General features: G+C 22.2%; 1 protein-coding gene across 2 annotated transcripts in view; it reads left to right on the forward strand.

Moving 5' to 3' along the window:
* The first annotated feature begins 762 nt into the window (after nucleotides 1–762).
* The window catches only part of LOC122860041 (peroxidasin-like), an 83,500-nt gene continuing 60,295 nt past the window's right edge, over nucleotides 763–23,967 (forward strand). The window contains exons 1-2 of one of the 2 annotated variants that reach the window (XM_044163693.1): nucleotides 763–1,024; nucleotides 6,489–6,591. The gene's annotated coding sequence lies outside the window, so the exon portion shown is untranslated. Of the gene's footprint in view, nucleotides 1,025–6,488; nucleotides 6,592–8,591; nucleotides 10,330–23,967 lie in introns of those variants that run through there. The other variant, XM_044163685.1, reaches the window with a different exon arrangement.

Consider the following 23,967-nt stretch of genomic DNA (forward strand, 5'->3'; position numbering starts at 1 on the left):
CCAATTTGGGATGTCGATTATTTTAATTAATTTTTTTTTCACATCTATCGTTGTCATCATTATTAAATTCAAGGAAAAAAAATATTATTTTAATATGATAATTTTTAGATTAATTTGCGGTTATTATATATTATTACTCATTGTTTTATATAAACCGGAGTAATTTTTATGTATTGAGTGTGATTATTATGATATAAAAAAAATATTATTTTGTTTTTTTTATTTCATTTAAACTGTGTGTATGATTAGAAATAAATTCGATATGATAGGCCAAACGATTAGATTAAAATGTGTTGAATAAATGACAAAAAGAGACTAAATTAAATGAAGAAGAAAAAAATGAATAAATAAAAACGTGACGAAAATTTATCTTTAGATTACTGTGGCGTGTAATGTGGCAAAAATATAAAATTATTAATAAATAACTTCCGTTTTTTGTAAGATAAATGATGATGTTGTATGATTATTTGTCCTATTTTTTATTTTACTCGAGACGAATAAAAATATAAAATTTAAATAAACAATAAAATTATTTTGATTTTTATTGAAATATATTCTAATCAATACAACTCAATTTATATTATATTATTTAAAAATTTTCTATTTATAATTTAGTTATTTAACTTTGATTTCTTTTCGATTAAATTTCTTCAATTTCTATTTTCCAATTTAAATATTCCCGCGCTTTATTTTTAGTTCTCTTTTTTTTCGCGAGGGCGCGCAAAAGAAAAAAAAAAAAAATTCGTAACGGTTGCATTTGTTTTTTTTTTTTTTTTTTCATAGTGCGTAGTTTTTCGGAGTAAAATGCCGCGTTCCTGTAAACTCTCAAGTTTTTATAATTTTAATATAATTTATAATCGCGATCGAGTTATAAAAGTATAATCATTCGAAAGCCAAAACAATGACGATTACGTGTGTGTATAAATATTTAATAATCAAAGTGAATAATCAATTAATTTTTGTGTTTGTAAATTGGTTGTTGATGAGCATCGGTGTTGTATCCTGTCTCCTCTTTTTACATCAAGTATGTATGCATTATTATTATTATTTTTCATTAATTTATTTTATTCATGTTTATAATTGTTTTTATAAAATAATTATAATGATTTTTTCATTTATTAATTATATTTTTTACTCATTTTTTGGTTTATTAAATTTTTACAATGTATGCGTGTGTGTGTGCGTTGCAACGCATACCCAACACACGCACACGCAACAAATCTATCAGTGTTTTGTTTTTTTTTTTTGAGTAAAAAAAAAAAAACAAAAGAATCACCTAGTGCATGTGTAAAAAATTTTAAATTACATTAAAACATTGCAACAAACTGTCGGGATAATTATTCTTGATCAACTTAAGTCAATTTATCATTTTTTTTTTTTTTTTTTTTTGCGATAAAAGCTCTAATTGTACTCTATTTTTTTTTTTTTTAAATATAAAGAATAGTAGCTAGTACAATTTAATTAAGAGTATGTTTAGTTAAATATATTTAGTTAGTAATAATTGGTAAAAAATTAATTTTGTTGTTTATTGATAATTAAATCAAGGATACAATATAGACATTAACAAGCGTGTTGATGATTATTGGCAATCTCGTTGATGTAGATTGCTTGCACAATTATTGGTGAGTTATGTAAAGTGATACATACACAAATCCTACAGTATTATTACGATTCAATCTCGGTCAGCCACTAGTCACTACTGATCGATTTAATGTTAACAAACTTTCTCTCTCTCTCTTTCTCCCTTGAAACGAACGGTTCAATGAATAGTTCTGACAATCTGTTGAAAAATTAAATCAAATAAAAATCCCTTCAACTGATTGTATAATTATTAGAAAAAAAAAAAAAATGAATTATCATTTAATTTAATATTAAAAACGATATCAATTTTTCCAATAACTGGAAATACTAATTCTACAGCTATCAATTATTTTCAAAAATTGATTAAATTTTCAATTAATTAATTACGCTAATTAAAAATATATTTTACATTTTATAACGTACATATAAAAATTAAAATAGTATTTTAAAAATTTTAATGTCACAAAATTGGTTTAAAAAAAATTATTAACCCTCGGATTCTTCTAGTTTTTTTATTTGATAATTGATAGAAGCTCCTATTGTTGTCCTTATTTTAAAAACAAAAAAAAATTATTCCAATATTTTTTTTTTAAATTCGCAAGGTAAAAATAAGGTTACTCATTTGTTGCTTATAAATTTAAAAATAATACGGAAAATATTAATAGGTAAAGAACATTTTAAATTAAAAAAGAAAAAAGTTATTTTTTCATTTTACCAAATGACAGAATTCAAAATAATAAATTGGCGTAATACTTGAAGAGATAACGACTTGATGAAAAAAAAAAAAAAAAATGCAATCCTTTTTAATAGATTAGTTGTCTTGTATTTTATTTTTGCCCGCATAGTTTTTTTTTATTTTATTTTTGTGCACATCCATTAAGTTTGTTAAAAAAAAAAAATAACATGCATACTTTTAAATTGAAATGGGTAGAGGACAATGAGACAATGCGATAACAAAGCGAACTCTGATAATGCACTGATGCATTTTTTTTTCTATCGAGACATGGTAATTGTCTTTGTGAAAAAAAAATTGGATACAAAAAATATTGTTTTTATATGTGTCATTAATTAATCATTCAACTTTTAAATATAATTTCAAATAATCAATATATTTTATTGAATTTTTAATTAAATTTCAATTGATACATTATGTTTGGCTAACCATAAAAAATTCCTTTTTTGTTTGATACTCGTATTAAAGCACTTTAATTGAATAATATGTTGAAAAAACAATTGAAATATATTTTTCAATGCAAAAAAAAAACGAACCATAGTTTTAATAACATTTCGAAAAAAGTTTGAATGGTATATACACAAATAGAATAAATAAAAATTCAAATAATTCGAGGTAGAAATATTTTTCAATGAACAAAAAACTCTACTCATTCATTTGTACTTGAAATATAAATTTTTTTTTTATTAAATAATTTGAGTAGATTGTATTTAATATTCGTTTTATATTTTAAAATAATTTTTTTATTATTTTTTTTTTAATCTATTAGTAAATTAAATAAATTTTCAAAAATATTGTTTAAATATTATTTAAATTCCAAGTTAATTTTTTTGGTAATTTTTAAATTTTTATTTAAATTGTTAGATTGAAAAAGAAATTGAAATAATTTTAAATTTTTTTCATATATCATGTAATTCAATTCCAATTAAATTTTTTTATTATTAGATAGATACAAAATAAAAAAAATAGCATTTATAATTGTATATCATTAAAATCTTTTATAAGGTAGTTCCTAGTACGAGAAAATAAATTATCTAGACGTTAATTTCCAAGAATATATATTTAAAAAAAAATTTAAAACATCAATGTTTGATACATAGTGAGTTTTCCGAGTAAACTTATTTTGAAAAATTGGAAAATTCATATCCAACCACAAAGTATATTCATGTAAATATTGATACGATTCCTAGTTCGGTTTAATTAGAAAAACTGCAAATATATTTCATCGAAATGACTCATAGATAAACAAAAAATCCAATCAAATATTAATAAACATGTTTAATATTAGTGTCTTGTCTATTTCAACATGACGCAGTTATTAAAAGCTTTGATGATGATATTTTTATTACACGGAGAATTGTAAAACATGCCAGTGCTTCAACCACATGTTGCTTGTCATTTAAATTACGTCAATAATAATTAAAATTTGATGTGATCAATAATCCATTAACGTATCACTCTAATGCAATTCACACAATAATTTTCCTAAACATCAGCAGCCACTCTAAATTAAAAAGAAAAAAAATAAAATCATCAGTAAAATTACTTTTTATATATCGTTAAAAAAAAGCTTACAATAATAAAATAATTAAAATAAAATTTAGCTGTCCGTAAAGTAGAAGGAAAAAAATATATAAAAAGTAATTTCATTCAAGAAAATAATATTAATGTTATTAAAATAGAAATAATTTTTTTTTTATAATTATTTCTCTTTCTTTCTTTTAAATTTTGACATTAAAAATTTTTGATAAATACAGTGTATATTCTTTTAAAATTAAATGTAAAAAATATTTAAAGTTTTAATTAATTTATAATAAATAATTTAATAAATATATTAATTTTATTTTGTTAAAAAAATTCAAAAGGTCAAAAGATCATTAAACTCATTTAATAAATTTACGTTGTTGGCATAGAAGCAGTAGAGGCCATTTTCAGATTGAATATGAACATCCAAAAACTGGCTATGTTTAAGCATTATAATTAATTTACAACTTTGTTTAATTGCACGAACCCCTCGTTGTGTGGTTTTCTCATAGAAATAAATTCTTCAGCTAATTAGAAAGACTGGGGGAGAAAAAAAAATCCAACAGCCAAACAAGTTTCTTACTTTGCTATATTTGCATTTATACAAAATTACTTAATACTTTATTTTTAATTGTAAATAATAATAATGCCATTTTGCTATTATTAATAAACAATTCATCGTTGAAATTTTTTTCTTTTTTTTTGTTTTTTCAAATGATATTTTTATATTTTCTCTCGGTCAGTTATTACATTATAAATAAAATTATTGTGATAACGATGAAGATTGTATAAATGGCAGGGACTTATAAGAATAAAAGAAAAATCTAGGTGAGCCTATATATATATATTTTGAAGTAGATTGGCAAGAATAAAGCGTTACGTGGTATTGAGAATTTTCTTGGTATTTCGTTCAAGATGATGTCAAGAGGGTCTAGGCTATAATGACGAGAAATTGCTCGTATACTTACTTGGGATCTCACGTAAAAAAAAAAAAGCATGATTGACGTTCTGGAATTTTTTTTTATTTGTCTTTTTTCTGTCATTGGTGCTTTTTGCTTTGAAATGGCTTTGCCGGATTCTCATATATCCATTTTCTTAGCTTTTTTATTTTCACATTTTTTTATATATATATTTTTTTATTTTCTTCATGAAACACTCGACATTGTCATGTTGAAATGACTGTTGTCACATCAGTCCCATCAAAAAGTTATGATTTATAACACACATCATAAAAATATAAGCTATATTCGTCAACATTTTGCCCAAATTTCATCAAAATATTTCCATTTAGACTATTATTATTTTCGTTTTAATAATCAATTAATGAAAATTATTAAATTTTATCAAATATAATTAAAGTATTGAAATATTGATGAATAAACTTTGTAGAAAATTATTATTAAAGTTAAATTTTGAAATAGCCTTTCATCATTTTAGGCAAGAGTTCAACACATTGAATTTTATGTTATTGAAATTTATGTCTTTCACATTGATGAGGGTGACCGCACTGGAGTAGCTTCCTTTCTCTTTGACATGTTGAAGAGCTAGAAAATATATATATCAGTGCTATCTGTTATTTCTCAAAGGATCCAATCATCTTTGTGAAAATAAAATAAAGTTTTTAGTCAATATATCAAAAAGAAAATGAGTGTCATAGTTTTAAACTGTATACATTAGATAGTGTTAATTATAACTCAATAAAAGTTTAATTATTGAATAAATAAAATTATTAAAATTTTAAAATTGAAAAATATAATAAATAAAAGTTTTATTATTATTTATTTGTTTGTTCAATGGAACAAAGTATTATCGAGAATATATAGATTTATTTTTTGGTTTTTTTATAAAACTGGATATTATACTTTAGGCAAGTTTGTTTACTGTGACTATAGTGAGAATAATATGTTCTGAATATTGAGCGATGGTGTCGCCCGAGGGGATTTTTCATATAAAGGTATATTTGCGTTGTTCAAAGGATGTTGCATTTGATGGGACTTTAGTTGTTGGAGTTTCATACAAGTTAGTAGCATATTATTGGTCACTAGATATACATATAACTTGACGTTATAAGCAAAGTTATATGTCATATTGTTTATGAATTTTTTAAAAGTTAAAATTATTTAACGACATTTATTCTTGTCTTGAAGAATTATATTTTTGTATCTTCTTAAATACTAAATATGAAGAATTAATTTTTTTTTTCCACTTAGTATTTAAGGGTATCAATATAAAGCTCTTTTTAAATTATCCTTATTTTCATATTGATTTTTCGATTAATTCTAATTACACTTTGTACAGTCAAGAAACATTAAGCCCTTATTTCAAAGGTTCTTTAAATAATTCTGATAATAGTTTTAGCAAGCTCATTACAATCTTTGTAAACTATAATTTTTAGTAAATTTTCATAAAATATTCATATATGTATTCAAACACATCAAGAATAATTTATTCAATGAAAATTATTAAATGAAATATTATTAATAACAAACATTATTTTTGATAATAAATTTTTTAATTTGCATAATATAATTTAAGATATTTCAAGTATCAATTATATATATTTGTGGTGACTTGTTTATACTAAGTTTAAATTGACGAAAACCACCCGTACGTTTTCATTTTCCAATTAAACTTCTGTTTGTAATTATAGCTTGTGCAGTTGAGTGGCAGCAAAAGAGAGAAGCAGAGATCAGAATGACGTGATAGCTGATATGGAATTCATTGATTGTTACACCGGCATCAATATAATTCAGGTATTTATTAATTTTATTTATTAATATATTTTTACTAATTAAAATAATGGCTAAAATTAAAAAATCAACAATTGACAGTAATTAATGTTTTAAAAATTAAATTAATGCAATTTTAGTTTTATTTTTTTATGAGATATTTTTTATGTAATGATTATTTTAATCGTTTGAAAATTTATGACATGTGTAGAATCAAATGAATCTATACTCATCTAGAATAATAATGAAAAATAAAAAAAAAAATAAGTGAGGTACCACTTATCGGATTTATTCACGTTATATTTTTTTTTGGTCCCCGGAGTCCTGCAAGCTCGTAAAACGATCGGGTTTCAACCCAGTTACACGGTTATCGGTTGAACACGGACTGCACACCAATTTCCGTTTTTTTATTTTTAATTTTTTATCCATCAACCCTCGCATAGCCCCCAACAACTGTCACTGAAAAATAACAGAAAATTCCGTACGTATTAAACAGCAAATCCAATTTATTTCATCTCACTGTTGGAATTATCTACTTTAAAGCTCATGATAGAGATGAAAAAAAAAATAATATTAATGCTCACGTTAAACAGAATAATTTTAAATATTAAAAATACTAAAATTTAGCTGATAAATCATCAACTTTTTAGTAAAATTTTCAACTTATTGAGATTTAAATTACTCTGTAAATTATAAAAAAAAAAAAAAATTAAAAATTGATGTTTCATTAAAAAATAATTTTTCATGTGGCTATAAAACAAAAGCTTTTTTTTATTTATAGACATGTGCATGAAGTATAAAAATTGTATTAAAATTTGATAGACTGTTCGAGAGTTTTTAAATAATTACTAAAAAGTTTTATTAAATTTATAATATTTAAAGAGTTTCAGTAAAGTTTAAGTAAATAAAAAATTTTTTTTACGACAAATAATAGTGTTAATTAAGAGACAAATTAATAATTAAATGAAAAAAATTTAAATTTCTTTTAAAAATATTAATATTTGTTAAAATAATATAAAAATTTATTTTGCTGTAGTAAAAATAAACGCATGAAATAATAAAACTTGAAAAAACAAATTGAAAAAAAAAAATTGATATATTATTACTGTTAATTATAAATTTCTATCATCACCAAACCGCTGCTTGTCATAATAATTATATGTATATCAAGTATCATCTCTATAATACACACGAATATTAATTAATCTCATAAGCAAACATTTGGGTTAAATTATTCACGCATTTTATCATAATTATACGTTGATTTGATACAGTCAATACTGAACCTAATAATAATAAAACTCAATATCTGAAAATTTAATTTTCCCCCCAACAACTCGATATCAACAACTGTGGTTTTTTTAATATCAAATAATATCTAACCGTAATTGAGAATTTAAAATTAATATCATATATCATTTGTGTATAAACAATTGTTCATTGTGTTTTAATTAAATTGCCACTAAAATGATAAATTAATTAAATATCAAAATACAAGTTGAACAAAAAAGATATATCATTATTTTTATTAAATTAAAAATTATCATTTTATCAAAAAAAAAATATGAGTAAAATCATTGATGGATGATATGGTTTTATGTTGTCTATTTGATTTTGATGTCGAAAGCTCAAACGTGCATCTCTAATGTGTCTGAAAGCGATATGTGTATTTGTGAAATGAGGAAGGTGATATAGTCATTGAATTGAGCAAATGATTAAGAGAAATAGTTGACAATAAACAAGAAGAGAATATATATCAGAGATGGATAGTTTGAGAAACGATCTAACGGACGTTAGTATCTTGATGACAGTGTGTTAGAATATCAAAATGAGAATTTAGTTTGGTGTTGCGATCTTAGTATATATGTATTTTGAAAGGGGTGAGTTTGTGATTGTATAGAATAGTGGGACCAGCAACGTGAGACAACAACCGCGCAATATCGTTGGAAAATAAGGGTGGATGCGTCAGTATATTGCGCCCTAGATTTTACCGCGGTGAGTTTCAGTCGTTATGCGATGTTCTAACAAGCAACTGGTTCACAAAATATTCTCACATAAACATCACGTTGTGCTTCATGTTATTTTGAAAATAATTAAATACATTAATTTTTTTTTATTAAAAAAACAGTCAGCTATTGTTGATATGTTACATGAATATTCATCAAAGTGATTGTGTCTCTCTGAGTAATTTAATTACTCTTTTTTTTTAAATCATTTTTTTTGTTTTTAAATTTAGTGAATTGTAAAAAATTAATTCAAGCGATAAAGCTCGAAAATTTTGCTTTTATTAATGCTGTTTTGTTTTTATAGTGATAATTTATATTTTAAAAAATAAAAAAAGCTCGAAAGATTGTGAGTGAGTGTAATGGTGAGAAACGTTATCGGACAACGTGATATGTGAGTGTGTGCTTGTGCTATCATCAGGAGGTAGCAAACTGAAAAAAAAAATAATAATATATAATAAATAAAAAAGAGACGAGTTTTACTATCACAAACGGAACTTTTCAACAAGTTTTTTTTTTTGTTTTTATCTACTTTTTCATCTCAATTGTCAAGGCAGGTTTTTTTCCATATAGGATTATTATGGTTTAATAGCAGTGGGTTCATATATATATATACAAAAAATAATAATAATAAATTTTTTTAAATACTATTATAAAATTTTATGTTTTTGTTACAATTATACCGTAAAATTTATTGTTTTTTATTGCACTTTTAAATTCATGCATAATTTATATCGCAAAAAATTTTGTTTTACATTTATAGATAATTTTTTTTTATTTATTTTTAAAATAGAAATAATACTTTTTTTTTTTTTTGGCAGTAAAGATTAATGTCACAACAAGTTTTATCGTTATAAATTTATGTACCGTCACGAGAGCTTTTCATTGCGTTTCAACAGTTCTTAACAGAAGCCCACAGTGTTTACTATTATGCCTATATAACTATACAATATTTTGTATATTTTTTGCTAAACACAACATTGTCCTCGTTTTGTCTCGTTTTTTTTCCATTTGAAATAGTTAAATTTGATTAAATTTTTATGCTCGGTAATAGATGATAAAAAGTAGAAATAAATTTTAAATCTTTCTAAGGAAAATGTCTACTTAGTAAAACTATATATAAAAAATTCAATGGACACATGTAAAAAATTTAATACACCATTTATAATACTATTGTGTTAAATGGAATCTAGTAAATTTTTTATTGTCTCTGATTCGGCTGCATACTAAATTAAATACATGATTGAAAGAAAATATTATTCATTGAAAATATTCAATTTTTATTCATAAAAAAAAAAATTTATAAAAAGTAATTGGAAAGTAAAAAAAAATCCAGATGATAAAAATATAATATAAAAAAAACATAAAAGTACTTTTACATTGACCCTTTGATATATAACACTCGAGCAGAAAATTGATTTCCGACTTTTAATTTGATCAAAAATGATAAATTTATAGAGAACACCTTTTAATTTTATCTGTCATTATCCTTTTTTTTTCTATCAACCTAATATGATAAAAATTTATAGTTTGTTTATTGTCATTATAATGACATTATATCGCATTAAAATTTTACTATAAAAAAATTATCATTGTTATTTACTTTACTGTAGTAAATTATTAATAATAAAAATAATTGATAATGACTTTTTAGAGTTAAAGTGAGAGTGATTATAAAAATAAAAATTAATGACAATTATTATAAACTAATTTGAGATTAAATATTATCAAATAATATAGCCATCAGCAACGTTCATATGTGAGTATATAATGTATTTTAAAAATTTGACTAATTTAATTATTTTTTGAATTAATTTTGATATCATATTAAAATTTATTCAATTAAATTGAATCAATTGCATGAATTTATTACTTTACAAATACTCTGTATTATTATTATATATAATTAATTCAATAAATATGAGAATTAACTGTTTCATTGTTTATAAATACATTGATATAAACAAAAAAGCTGACTATAAAGTGAATAATTAAATTGTACATTTTACCCAAAGTGCTCTTCAGTAATACAATTGTACCGCAAAGTCTCTCTGCTTAAATTCCTTCGTATTATTTGTATTTTCTTTGAATTATTTTCGTAATATATATTCAATTAATTTTAAATTTGTCGTAAATTTTTTAGTACTTAATAAAATTAATAATTATTTTAATATGATAAACATTAATTACAAATAATTAACAATTAAAATTGTTGATTTTTAAATTTATTAGCCTCAGGTTATAATTTTTTATTTTTTTAAATAAATTAATTTTATTTTCATTTAAAGTTTTTTAATTTATTCGGTATTTAAACAACAATGAAAATTTTATAACTAACGACGGTTTTTTCTCGAAAACATTTCAATAAAATATTAATTAAAAAAAGTAAAAAAAAAAAAAAATTATATATATATTTTGTTTTTCTTGACCCTGCGCATTTGGCACGTTTTAAATTGGCTGCGATCCAGTTAATGGTGTGGATTTTTTTTTTTTTTTTCTTTATATTTTTCTTTTTTAAATATGAATATCTAAATATATGGAATTGTTAAATTTACAGTGTTAACATAGAGCTTAAAGAAAAAAAAATAAGTCGATTTAAATTTAAAATTATGCATAAGAAGATTATACTTCAATCGATATAATAAATAGTTTATTTTAGTAATAAACAAAATATTATTAAAATAATTATTTTAAAATTCATTTTTAAATTATTTATTTAAAAAAATTTGAAAGAATGTTTTAAAGTTAGTTACTTTATGGATACTGCAAGTCAACGATTATTATCGTAAACAAAAGCTTGGTCAAGTCCAGTTATTATAGTACAAAACCATATGGTAGAGAGACTAAAGCCCATACCTCGTAAAAGTCATATGAAGCTTTTTCGTTCACTCGGCAATTTTCCAGTGGAAACAAGATCTCTTGTAAAATACTCTTCTTTATAGTTGCCTCTGCTATGTAAACTCTAAATATATATGTGAAAGAGTTGAGTTTTTAAACAACTTTTTTTTTTTTTTTAAAAACTTGAGATTATATTTTAACATTAATTGATTGCTAAACTTTTTTTGTTTAATTAACTTTATTGTTTTATCTTTATTTTACAAGCTATTTTTAATATTGAGATTTTAAATTAAATTCTGTAATATTTTTAATAATTTATGATTGAAAATTAATGACATCAAAAGTATCGACAAAAAAAATTAAGTAAAGCTTCAATCAAATAATTATTAAAGATTAAATATTGATTATATTGCTTTATAAAATACTTCATGTTTTTTAAAATTAAATATTTATTAAAAACCATTCATTTTTGGTATGAAAAAAAATTTTAAATTTAGATAAAACATTTTTAAAATATATTGCAAAATATGTTTTAAATAATGAAATATTTATTTCAAATAGCTGAAGTTTTTTTTTCCGGTTATGATTGATGTATACAAGTAAAAAAAATTGTTTCTATGATAATACAATTTTTTTAATATACGTTTATATGTTACCATGATCAGCTCGTGTATAAAAAATTCAAAATTCCATATCACAATAATAATTTGCATGAAAAAAATATTAAAACTTTTTTTCCATTTCATTGTTGCTATTTTTTTTACTATTTAATATTTTCTATCATCATAATAAATGATTTCGAAACATACCTTTGAAAATAAATTCTACCAATTTTCTAATTAATATTTTTTTTTCTCAAAAACTCATTACTTTTGTTGATAAATTAAAAACCACAAATACGTAAATGAAATTTATTCAAAAGATATAAAATATCCTTAATGTACTGAACAAATCAAGCAGCCCTCTTTTTTTACATACGCGTATATTAAATGCAGTGTTGCATTTGTATACTTAAAGCCTTAGGATTGTGGTAAAACAACCCCTATCGTATAGAAAATCGTGAGCAAAGCAGCATTCATCTGTAGCCTTTACTTAACACCATCTCTTTTTTTCTATTCATTCATATTTTTTCTTTTTTTTCTTTATATTTATTTTTGTTTCTCCATTGTTTTTGGGTTGTATGATCTCTCAGAAAACTTTCTGCACATGTACTTCATGTAATACATATATTTTTTTTTTTTTCACTTTTACTATTTGTCGCTTTAAAAAATATACTTTAAGTAAGTATCGAAAATTGGATGTCTGCCATTTTCTCAATTACCATTGTTTTCAGAACATAAAAAAAAAAAAATATATATGAGGTGTTTTTTTGTTTTCCACTCTTATTTCAATGATTTTTTAAATTTTTTATTTAGTTGAAAAATTAATTATTATTTTTTTGAATATTCGTATTGGCAATTTTATAATTTACAGTATTAATTTTTATTAGGTTTATTAATTTAATAATTATTTATTAAATATAAAATTAAATTTTTATATTGTCTAGTTTTTTATTTATTAGACGATGGATATCTTGAAGATCTGTTGCTTCCTTAATAAGCCAAATGCTATATTTTATCAACACTTTTCAAGGAAGATTAATTTTATTTTCCCAAAGTAACTTTTAGAAGAAAAATTCACTTGTTTTTTTATTTTTTATTGTTAGATAAAATCAAGATAAAATTGCACTTGAGTACTTGCACAGAAGTAATAAATAAAAAAGTATATATATTTTATGTTGACGTTTGAAAAAAAAAAAAAAAACAAAAGTGTCAGTTGAAGGTTTTAAAATAAATGAAGATCATTTTTATATTTCCATCATTGTTATAGTATTAAAAATGAGTCGGAAATTTCTATTCGAAATTGATTAAGTAATTTGGTTTATTGAAAAACTTCCTTATATATGTTTTTGAATATTTTTTTTATATATACCTTTAGTTGGTTGCTCATATTTTGTATCAGTTACATTTAATTATCCAAGTAATTAAAATAATATCCTGTTGTACTTTATACCAGATATTTACATATATTTATTTACATATATTATATGCAAATATTTATATTAAAATTGCCAATGAAACAAAATATTTCATCAAGTACTCTCAGTTGCATATAAAAGTTTATACTGACTCTGCATTTCTTCCATGTATTGGAGTTAAAAAATTTAGCTGTTATTGCACTAGTCAGTTATTAATAACAAACCCATTTTATTTACTAAAACATAAATATTATTTGAAGACAAATAAATATGCATATATGCATGCACAAAATTATGCCTTCAGGATATTGATCCATACTTTTTCAAATTGCTTTTTATGAAATACCATTTTACAATAATATTTTCAAACTTTTCGATAACATGTTTTTTTTTTAAATAAAATTTAATATCAATTTTTTATTGCTTTTTCTTCGTGAAATATATACATTTTTTAATCAATAATTTTTTTATTTATTTTAATTTGTTGTACTATTATTTAGGTATTTTTTCTTTCAATTTTTATTTATTTTTTTTGAATATATTTGATCAGCCATTGTTAAAAAAAAATAACCAAATAAGAATAGGAAAAAAATAAATAAAAGCTTCTTTTTGATATAGCATACTAGCATAGATGTTGGGATTCTTCCAGATTTTATTTCGTCATATGAAATCGGCTTATGTTTGCTTGATATTTTTTTTTTTTTTTTTTTAAATTTTTTATTCTAACGTGACTGCAAAGTTCACATCGTTTGAGCTTACAAGAATATATATATACACTGTAATGTAATAAAAAAAAAAAAATGAAAAAAATATTAGGCATATGTGCAGGAAGTATAGTAGCTTGATGTCATGGTCATTTTACTTTAACATTCTTACACTTTGTATGGCTATACTTATGTCAAAAAGTTTAACTTTACTTTATCCATATAAAATCCGTAAAGTTTCTCTATTTATGTATGGATTTTCATATAAAAATAAAGCTGCAACCGATTGATTTTATGTATTATAAATTTCTGCAAAAAAAAAAAATCACCACACTTTTCTGCAAAATAAAAAATTATTATTAAAATTTATATATTATTCTTATTGAAGATAAAAAAGAGAAAATTATATTTTTTTTCTTTCTTTAATTTTTGATTTAATTACCAAGCAATTAATTTTTAATTTTGCATAGAAAAAGATGCTTGAAAGTTTTTTATTAAAATATTCTATTTCTGCATATCTTGGACTACTTAATACTCTGTTATCATTAAAATATGCAAGTAAATCTTTCACTTGTGTAACATAAATTTTTTTAAAACAAGATTTCTTGTATTTTTTTAGTAACAAAGTTTATAAACTTACTATATTTTCATTTTTTTTATTCTTCTATTTTTTATAATCTCTCAGTTTGGGCGTGCTTTTACTGGCATATAAACTTTCAAAACTTCAAACATTACCAAAGCATACTCATGGTTAGCCGTGATAATATTTTCTCTATAGAAGCTTTCATAAAGTCACGTTTCGTCCAATAAGCTCTCGATGTACTCCTGTAAAACAGTCTTCCCTGAATATTACATATTGCATATCATAAAGAACATCAAATTACTTGAAGAAAAAAAAAAAATGAAAATTATCTGATGTCGTTGTACAAACATTGCATTTAAATTTACATTAATTTTTTCCAATTAATTTTTTTTTTTCTCAATATATTTTAAATTGAATATCTCTCGAATCAAATTATCATAATTTATTTATTTTTTTTACAATATGTCAACAACAGTTTGAATGTAAAAAAAAGGTGAATATAGAGTGCAAATAAAAAAAATAAAAAAATAGTCACGCGTATATATATATTGAAATAAAAAAATTAAAAAATACGTGAAAATTCTACCATTATTTTTCTCATCGTTCTCGTTTAACTGGAAAATATCGTGCGAAGCCCATTAAGCACTGTGACTGAGATTAAAACGTACGATTACTCGGACTGAGTTGCGCTTTCAACAATGAAATTAATGGTTTTATATATTCAAATGCTTGATGAGTAAATGCTGATTAAATTTATTATTATTATTATTTTTTTTTCGCAATTTTAACTTTCTGTCAAGAATATAATGTACATGGTTTTAATTAATTATCATTTTTTTTTTTTTTTTTTTTTGTAAATACATTTATTATGTTCATGTTCATATTAATATTTTTTAATATAAAATACTCTTTTTTTTTTTCGTCATCACGGTTTGATTTTTATTTTTCTATAATTTTAATATTTTAATTGGATATACTCATCAATGAAAACGACTGTTGAATATATAGATATATTGAAAAAAAAAGCTCATAAATTATTTTTATTTGTTGTTGATATTTAATTAATTAAATCACACGTTGAAAATTGAATAAAAAAAATAATAAAAATATTTAAAAAGAAATTATGTACAAAGTAAAAAGATAAAAGGTAAAAAAAATGAATAAAAAAATATTAAAACGAGTTGAAAAAGGAACAAAACAAAGCGAGTTAAAAAATATTTATACTTTTTATTATTTTTTATTTATATTGATGCTGGTCACATCACGATAATAAAAATAATTGTATATCCCCTTCATTAATTCACTTTAACGCGTCCTCGCATTATTTCCGGTAATGTGATGCAATTAAATCGTTTCGGTTATATCCACCAACCAACCCTTGTCTGTGCACTCGTATTTCGTGTTTATGGAATTTCCCTTGGGCTGTCTCTCTTGAACCCAACTCACCAGTGTGTCTATGCTATATCACATCTATACACACAAATATATATATATAGACACGATGAAATATGAAGTTGCGTAAAAATGAAAAATAATAACAAATAATATATAGACTAGAAAACTGAAACCTCAAAAATAAAAAAAAAATAAAAATTGATTGGCTTGTAGATACAATTTATTTTCTTCACTGACATATTCAATATTTTATCATGATTAATACTTCAAAATTTTTATAAATTTGTATACAAATAATCATGAAAATTTGCAATAGATCTCTTTATAAAATATTTCAATTTAAAAATAACAATAATATTTTTTTTTTTTGAATAAACAAAATAGCATACTTGTGAATTTTTCAATTAATATAATTGTATTAATTAGAAGAGTATGAATAAACAAAATAAAAGTTCACTTGTTTATAGTATGAAAATAAAAAAATATTATAACGTTGCTGTTTGCATTGTTTCTATCAATAATTTTGTAGTATTATCCACAATAAAAAATTCATCGACAAGTTAATAAAAAAAAAAAAAGGCAAAAATGGTTGCTGTAAATTTTTTTTATTACAATATAGCTACAAATAGAATAACGCTTTTGTTTTTGTATTTTTTTTTTCCTTCAAATGACTGGTATTTCAATTTGTATTTGTTACTCATGAAGTACATGTAAAATTTTTAATTTTTCAATTTTATTCATTGTATAAAAGTTGGTTATAAATTTTTGAAACAATGCTGTTTATGTGCAGGTAGTTTGACTGATTAGTTACGATAAGATATAAGCCCCGAAGCATGAAGTATGTCGATTTTCAAATATTGATATTTTGAGTATGTATACAAGACAACAATTCAAGTCAACCCTCACGTTTATTTTTTGATAAATTAATTAACCCGGCTAAATAATAATAAGTAAAAATAAAAGTTGATATTAGCTGTAAACTTTTTAATATAATAATCAAATATATATACACTAAGTTAAAAATAGTATCAAAGAGTTTTTCAAAAGACTTTTAGTATCACGTATACATGAAATGTATATAGTTAAAATACTTTTTAAAACTTTATACAGTAATATTGAGTTTGAAGTTCATGTTGAGGAAATGAATGCTGCTAACGTGGCTTATCACCACACGGAAATTCTTATGATATGTCTTGACTATCACTTGACAGTCATGAATATAAAGTCATTTTACAATTTCTTGACTTTATTTATTAGTTATTAACTAAAGTTTTTAAATAATAATAAAATTTATATTAATAAAATTCAATGATACAAAAAATATAAACTAATTAAATTTTTTTACAATATATATATAAAAGTTTTTACTTTTTATTTTTATAAATTACTTAGTAAATAAAGTATATTTTTCTTACAAAGTTTTTTTTATATAATTAATTGTATATTCAGTATGTTGGCGCGCATCTGAATGCTAGTCTGTAAATTATGTGCTTTGAGTATTCCCCAGACGCCCTTAATTCAGTGAGCCATCTACGTGACCCGAAAAGTCTCTCGTTCAATGGCCACTCATAAAGCATATATAATTTTTTTTTTTTTTAAACTTTTATAATACACTGATATAATGAAAATAAACAAGATTATAAAGGTTGATATATTTGTTTAGTTTTAATCTGAAACAATACAATTTTTAAACAATGAAATACACAATGTCCAGAATTTTTTGTATTATTATATGTTTTTTTACATGTCACTAGGTCATTTTTATATTTAAATAAAAGTGTTTCCATTTTTATACACTGCGAAAATATATATATTGCTACAGTGGTTACTGATTAGTATCAGTTTCATTGATTTGAATATGAATTTCATTTTAAATTTGGTATAATGATGGACAGAATACATAAAACATTTCAAAGTTTATTTGAATTATATAAGCAGGAAAATGTACAACACCTTTGATCAAACATATTCATATATATTTTAAATATATATTATTTATACAACTCATGATGAATATCAATACACTATTATGTCGATCAATCATAGTAAAAGTTAAATCCATTTGACCGAATTTTAAATCTTCCACATCAATGAAAAAACAAAATATAAGAAATGAACATTTTGATCGAAGCAAAGCTTGAAAAGTTTTATGTAAAGTTAAATTTCAATATTCAATAGAATAATAATAATAATAAAGAATATATACTGTATACCTTTTTTTTTTTTTTTCATTATTTATTTACATATTGTACAACATGAAAAAGATGATTTAGAATATCATGAATTACATTAATCCATTTTTTTTTAATCAAAAAATGAATAGTTTTTTTTTGTATGACTTATACATGTATATACAAACGTCAAATGAAATTTATTATTTTACAAAACCAATGATGCGGCTTACACTGTGCACAGCTTTTTTATTAAAATTAAATTTTCTTTTTTTAAAAAAATACATTTCTATCAAGTCTATAGTTAAATTAAAATTGCCATAGAATAAAATTGTTTTAATTTATTTTTAATATTTAATATCATTAAATGCGTATTGAATTAATTTTAGAAATTATAAAATAATAAAAATTAAATTGAATAATAAATTTAATTATAATTATTAGCTTGATGATAAATAGTTTTAGAAATGTATGGAAGAATATAGTTGATTGCATCAAGTGGCTATATAGTATTGAAAATAGCCAAGATGAATATATATATATATAGGTTAAATGTATTTAGCAAGCCAAGTGTCCGGTGCAATTTCTCAAGCCACAAAATTATTCGTGCGGGTGAAATCTACTTGTCGGTGGTACCGCCACTACCACTGTATGTCGGCATCGCCTTCGTGTATAGATGTACCATCTAACGCTTTAATTAGCCACTCTGTCTAATTGCGCTTGGCCGGAAAGCTTTACTCGTTTAATGTGGTATACTGTAGATGCTAAGGCCCAAACCATTTAAGTAATTACCTTTAATGTTCATTCTGTTATGCATTTAATCAATAATATCATTTTACATAATTTATTTTTATCATCAAATTTTTTATTTTTCATATTTTATTTTCTATTTTATTTTTTACTTAATATATAGCTAGTTATCTTGTGATAGCATGTGGCTTATTGTCTATTATCTTTTATCTCATGAGTAATTTTGACTTACTTTTAATAACACATTATTATCTGAAAAGTACTTTCTGCTTTATAAACTACGTGCTTTGAATGCATTCAAGTGGTTTTTTTTCTATCATGATTACATATTTTTTTTTTTTTGCTATTTTTTAAATATGGTAATTGAAAAATTACCTGATGAGTTTTACAAGATAATAAGGGTTATTAGTTGACTCATTCAATATATTTTTAAAATATAAATATAAAGTTTTAAATAATATAATTTGTATTTTAGAATTTTCATCAATAATATTTACTTTTTATATAAACTTATGTATAACTTTTCAATACTACACGAAAAAAAATTAAATAGTTGCTATCTTTGACATGAAAGCTAAATAGTTTTTTATTGATTGAATGTTTTTTTTTTTTTGTGATACAGTTTATTGAGATTGATTTGATGGAAATCTATATACAATTTTTGACGTTGAAAGATGATTTTCATTGTATCAAAATGTGATAATAGAATTTAATTTTAATGAAGTATTTAAAGTTTATTATTGATATATATACTATTTGACGTAATTGATTGATAATGAATTGATTTTCATTATTAACTTTTCAAGTAAATATTTCAACTATTTAATATAATAAACATACAATAAATAATTCACAACAAGTAAAATAATAATTTTGTACTTAAGTGATAATTATTTCATGCAGTCATTTGGTGCAAAACAGAGATATCCAAAGTATCATAAACAAATACTTAATCTTCTCTCAAAGCTAAGCTAAGAATTTTGAATCTTTCTCAAATCTCATTGCAATTTGAATATTATTACAAACATTAAAACATAAAATTACTCTTTGTAAGTTTTAATACGAAGAATAATTTGTATTATTGTTTAATTTTTGAAAAGCTTCATATATTAAAATACATAACTAAAAATAAATCAAACAAAAACAAAAAATAAGTAGTAATTAATTTTTAGTATTTTAAAAATTATATAAAATACCGATAAAAATTTTTAATTAGCATGAGTAAATGACAATAGTATATTTCAACCGTCAGAATTTTATTGAGTAGTGTGAATTTCATTTTATTGAATAGCAATCAGTTGTATTGTTTATATTAAATTTTAGATTGCTAAATTAAATAAAATTGATTTTAAATTAACCATTTAAAGGATATTGGATAATTTGGCAATGGCTAGATTGACTTTTTATCCACTAGAGTATTAAACCGCTTTTGTTATATATACATTTAGTCTAGTTTATCCTACGGGAATCATACTTGTGGTCAGTATTTGAGAGGCATATACATTTAGCAATAATCCCTGCACGGGTTTTTTTTTTAGTATTAAATATTTTACAATTGCAAAAAAAAAAAATTGAGAGAGATACTTCTGGATTTCTACCTCGGGAAAAATTTTATACAATATAAATGTAAACAGTCAGACTTTATTGAAATAATTGAGTTCGATAAAATAGAGAGTACCATGATTTCCTCAGGGAATTTAAAATTTGTAAAATAAGTATTTACATACATGTATTTATAATTATTTTAATTAACTCACTAGACAATTATTATCATTCAAGTTTTTTTTTAAATTTTATTTTTAAACTCATTTTTGACATATATTTATTTTTATTTTTATCTAATACAGTTGTAATTTATGTGAATTAATATTTTCTATGTCACACGGTAATTGTTGGAGTAAAGTTATGCAAATTATTTAAATGTCCTGTTTTAAGTATTGATCGTGTCTAAAAAGTATACCCTTTGAGCATATAATTTACATGACTATTAAGGCTGATGATTGTGATATTATGATAACATGTGTATGCAAAAATATTTTGCAAACGTTAATTTAAAAGCCATCCAATTAATCTAGATGTGAAATTTAAAATCTTGGATCAATTTCAACAAGGTGCAATAAAGTGCATAAACTTAATTGTTTTTTTTGACTTGTCAACGATAATGATCAAGTCACTTGAAAACTTTATTAGTATTTCAAAACAGCTTATTTTTATTTTTTGTTATTTAATCAGTATAAAAAACATGTAATTATAAATAATTAATAAATTTCAAGTTTAAATTAATAATTATATTTTTTTTCTTGTAATTTTATATAGTAAAATTATTCGATAAAAACTTTTGTCGATAAATTTAAAAAATATTCACAAGTTTTTTAACAAATTAAGAAAGAAGACGACAAGTTTGACTAGTTTAGTTTTCATTAGCTGACATCAAAGATAGAAACTAATAAATTGTTAATCATTTTAATTAAAAAGTTTAATCAGTTTTCTTTTTAGAAAGAACTATTATTTGCTTATAGTGATTGAGTTTTAATATTATCTATATATTTTTTTAAAAAAAGTACAATTTTTATAAATTAAAATTCATTTTAAATTAAATTCAAGTTTTTTTTTATTGTGATTAATTCAGTTTTATACAGTAGTTATTTATACAAGATGACTTCAACATCATTATGATAATAAATTTACAAATAATAAAGTAAACATTTGTAATATTTTAAGTATTCATAATCTTATGACTAGTAACTTGAAACATTTGTAGAAATAACTTTGCTTGTTTTTTATAAAAAATATTAAATTAAATTTTATTCATATAATGCTGTTTATTTTTTTAAATTAAATTTCTTTCTTGATATAATGTTCATTTAAAAATATATTATTATGCAAAAAAGCTTGTGCAGGTTCAAAGTCAACATATTAAAAATATTAATGTGAAAAAAAAAAAAACACTGTATATCATTTTGAGTGAATTATAAATGGATTTTATAAAAAAAAACTTTTTATCTGATTGCATATATAAAATAATATTTAAAAATGGACAGTTTGTAGTTAATGAGTGTGAATCAAAATGAAAACTAAAAGCTCTAACTGAGTTTTATTGTTTTTTTTTTTTTTTTTAATTCTCTTTGAAATTGGAAAGCATAGTGATTTAAAAACTGAAAAAAAAAAAACGAGCCAAGACTAATCTTGTTTTGTGTTGTTATTTTATACACATATACATGTAAATTGTAACGATCAATTTCAATATAGAAGTCGTTATTTTGTGCTTTGTGCACGATATGCATTTATAATTTTTTTTTTTTTTTTTTTTATGATATTGTTCATTTTATTATCGAAAATACAAACTCGAATATTTTTTGTCACATATATTTTTTTAAATTGATATACTTTGTGTTGCTAATGATGAATAAATTTTTTTTTTCCCATGAATTTATTAAACACATGACTTTATATATAATTTTGAAGCTTTTACGATTTTTTTTTTCCATTGACAATGAATTTTTATATTAAAAAAGCTAAAGCTAAAGTATTTTAAATTATTTGTATTTTAAAAGCCAATTTTTAGCAAATTTTAAATTATTATTTTCACTTTATCATAGAAGATCAACTTTATACAGTCACATATAAAAATAAAAAAGCTCAAAATCATATTGTATAATGTAAATTCGATTGACGATAGTATACGAGACATGTCTTGACATTAACAAATAGTCTGATGAAAATTCCAATACAGTATATAAAAATTCACCAAGCATCTCAGTATCAATCTACTTTACCACTTACAAATATATTTATTTTTATTTTTTTATTGTTCACAGTATATACAAAATGTATATAAAAGAAAAATATATATGCCATTGTTAATTTACAGGCATAAAAAAAAAGTAAATAAAACAAAAACAACAACATATAGTTTATGGATTGTTGATGACACTTGAAAAATTTTCAACATTTTTAAAAACTATAATAATTTTCAACAATATTTTTGTCTGTTACAATAACTTTTTATTCTGTCACATACAGACCACTCTATGCACTGGCTACCTATTATTGATCGGTGTAGACAACCGTGTATATTCTCAATAATATTTTACATTTCTGTCATAAAAAAAAACATTTAAAAAACCCTCTTTTCATTATTATTATTATTATTTGTCATTAATAAAAATAATTTTATTTTTTATACATCGTTTAACAGAGAGTTTAAATTACTGTGATTTAATAGTTTCAAAAAATGAAAATAATGATAAATAAATGGGGAAAAAATAGACAATAGACATGCGGGTTATTGTTTAAATAATAATATTTATAATATACTTTTAGTGTCATGAGTGTGGTAAATTTGTTGACCACAGTAAAATAAAAATAATAATAATAAAAATTTGTAGATATGACCTATAAATTATCATGCTGATTAATCAACATTTCCCGGAAAATAGAGGCAAGTATGATTTACGTGGTCATAAATAGCTCCAATCTGTGTAGGTCCTTAGTTTACCCTCGTCTTTTAACGGATACGGCCGTACGGACGAGTCTGTTATTCTCTTGTAATTTTTTTTTTTTTTATTTTTTTGTTTATTTTCTAACAGACAGAAAGAAAAAATATTTCAATTTCTTTTTTTTTGCAATAATTTTATTTAAAATTATTGCTATTTTTTATGTTTCTTTTTTTTGGAGAAAAAAAAACTTTATATATATTGAGTTATGTATTGAAAGACTATAAAAATAGCCATGCACTTTTATATACGGTAAAAAAATAATAAATAATATAAAGAATAAAAATAAAAGGTTCGAAAATACACAAAGCTTTCTGCACCTTTTAGTCATCTTTGTGAGAAATAAATTGATAAATGTCGGAAAAAAAATACAAAACGAGATAAATAATAAAAAAAAAATATAATTTTATAGAATGAAAAATATTAAAGTCATATCAAAATAC

The sequence above is a fragment of the Aphidius gifuensis genome, linkage group LG1 (genome assembly GCF_014905175.1).
Source record: "Aphidius gifuensis isolate YNYX2018 linkage group LG1, ASM1490517v1, whole genome shotgun sequence".
NCBI lineage: Eukaryota > Metazoa > Arthropoda > Insecta > Hymenoptera > Braconidae > Aphidius > Aphidius gifuensis.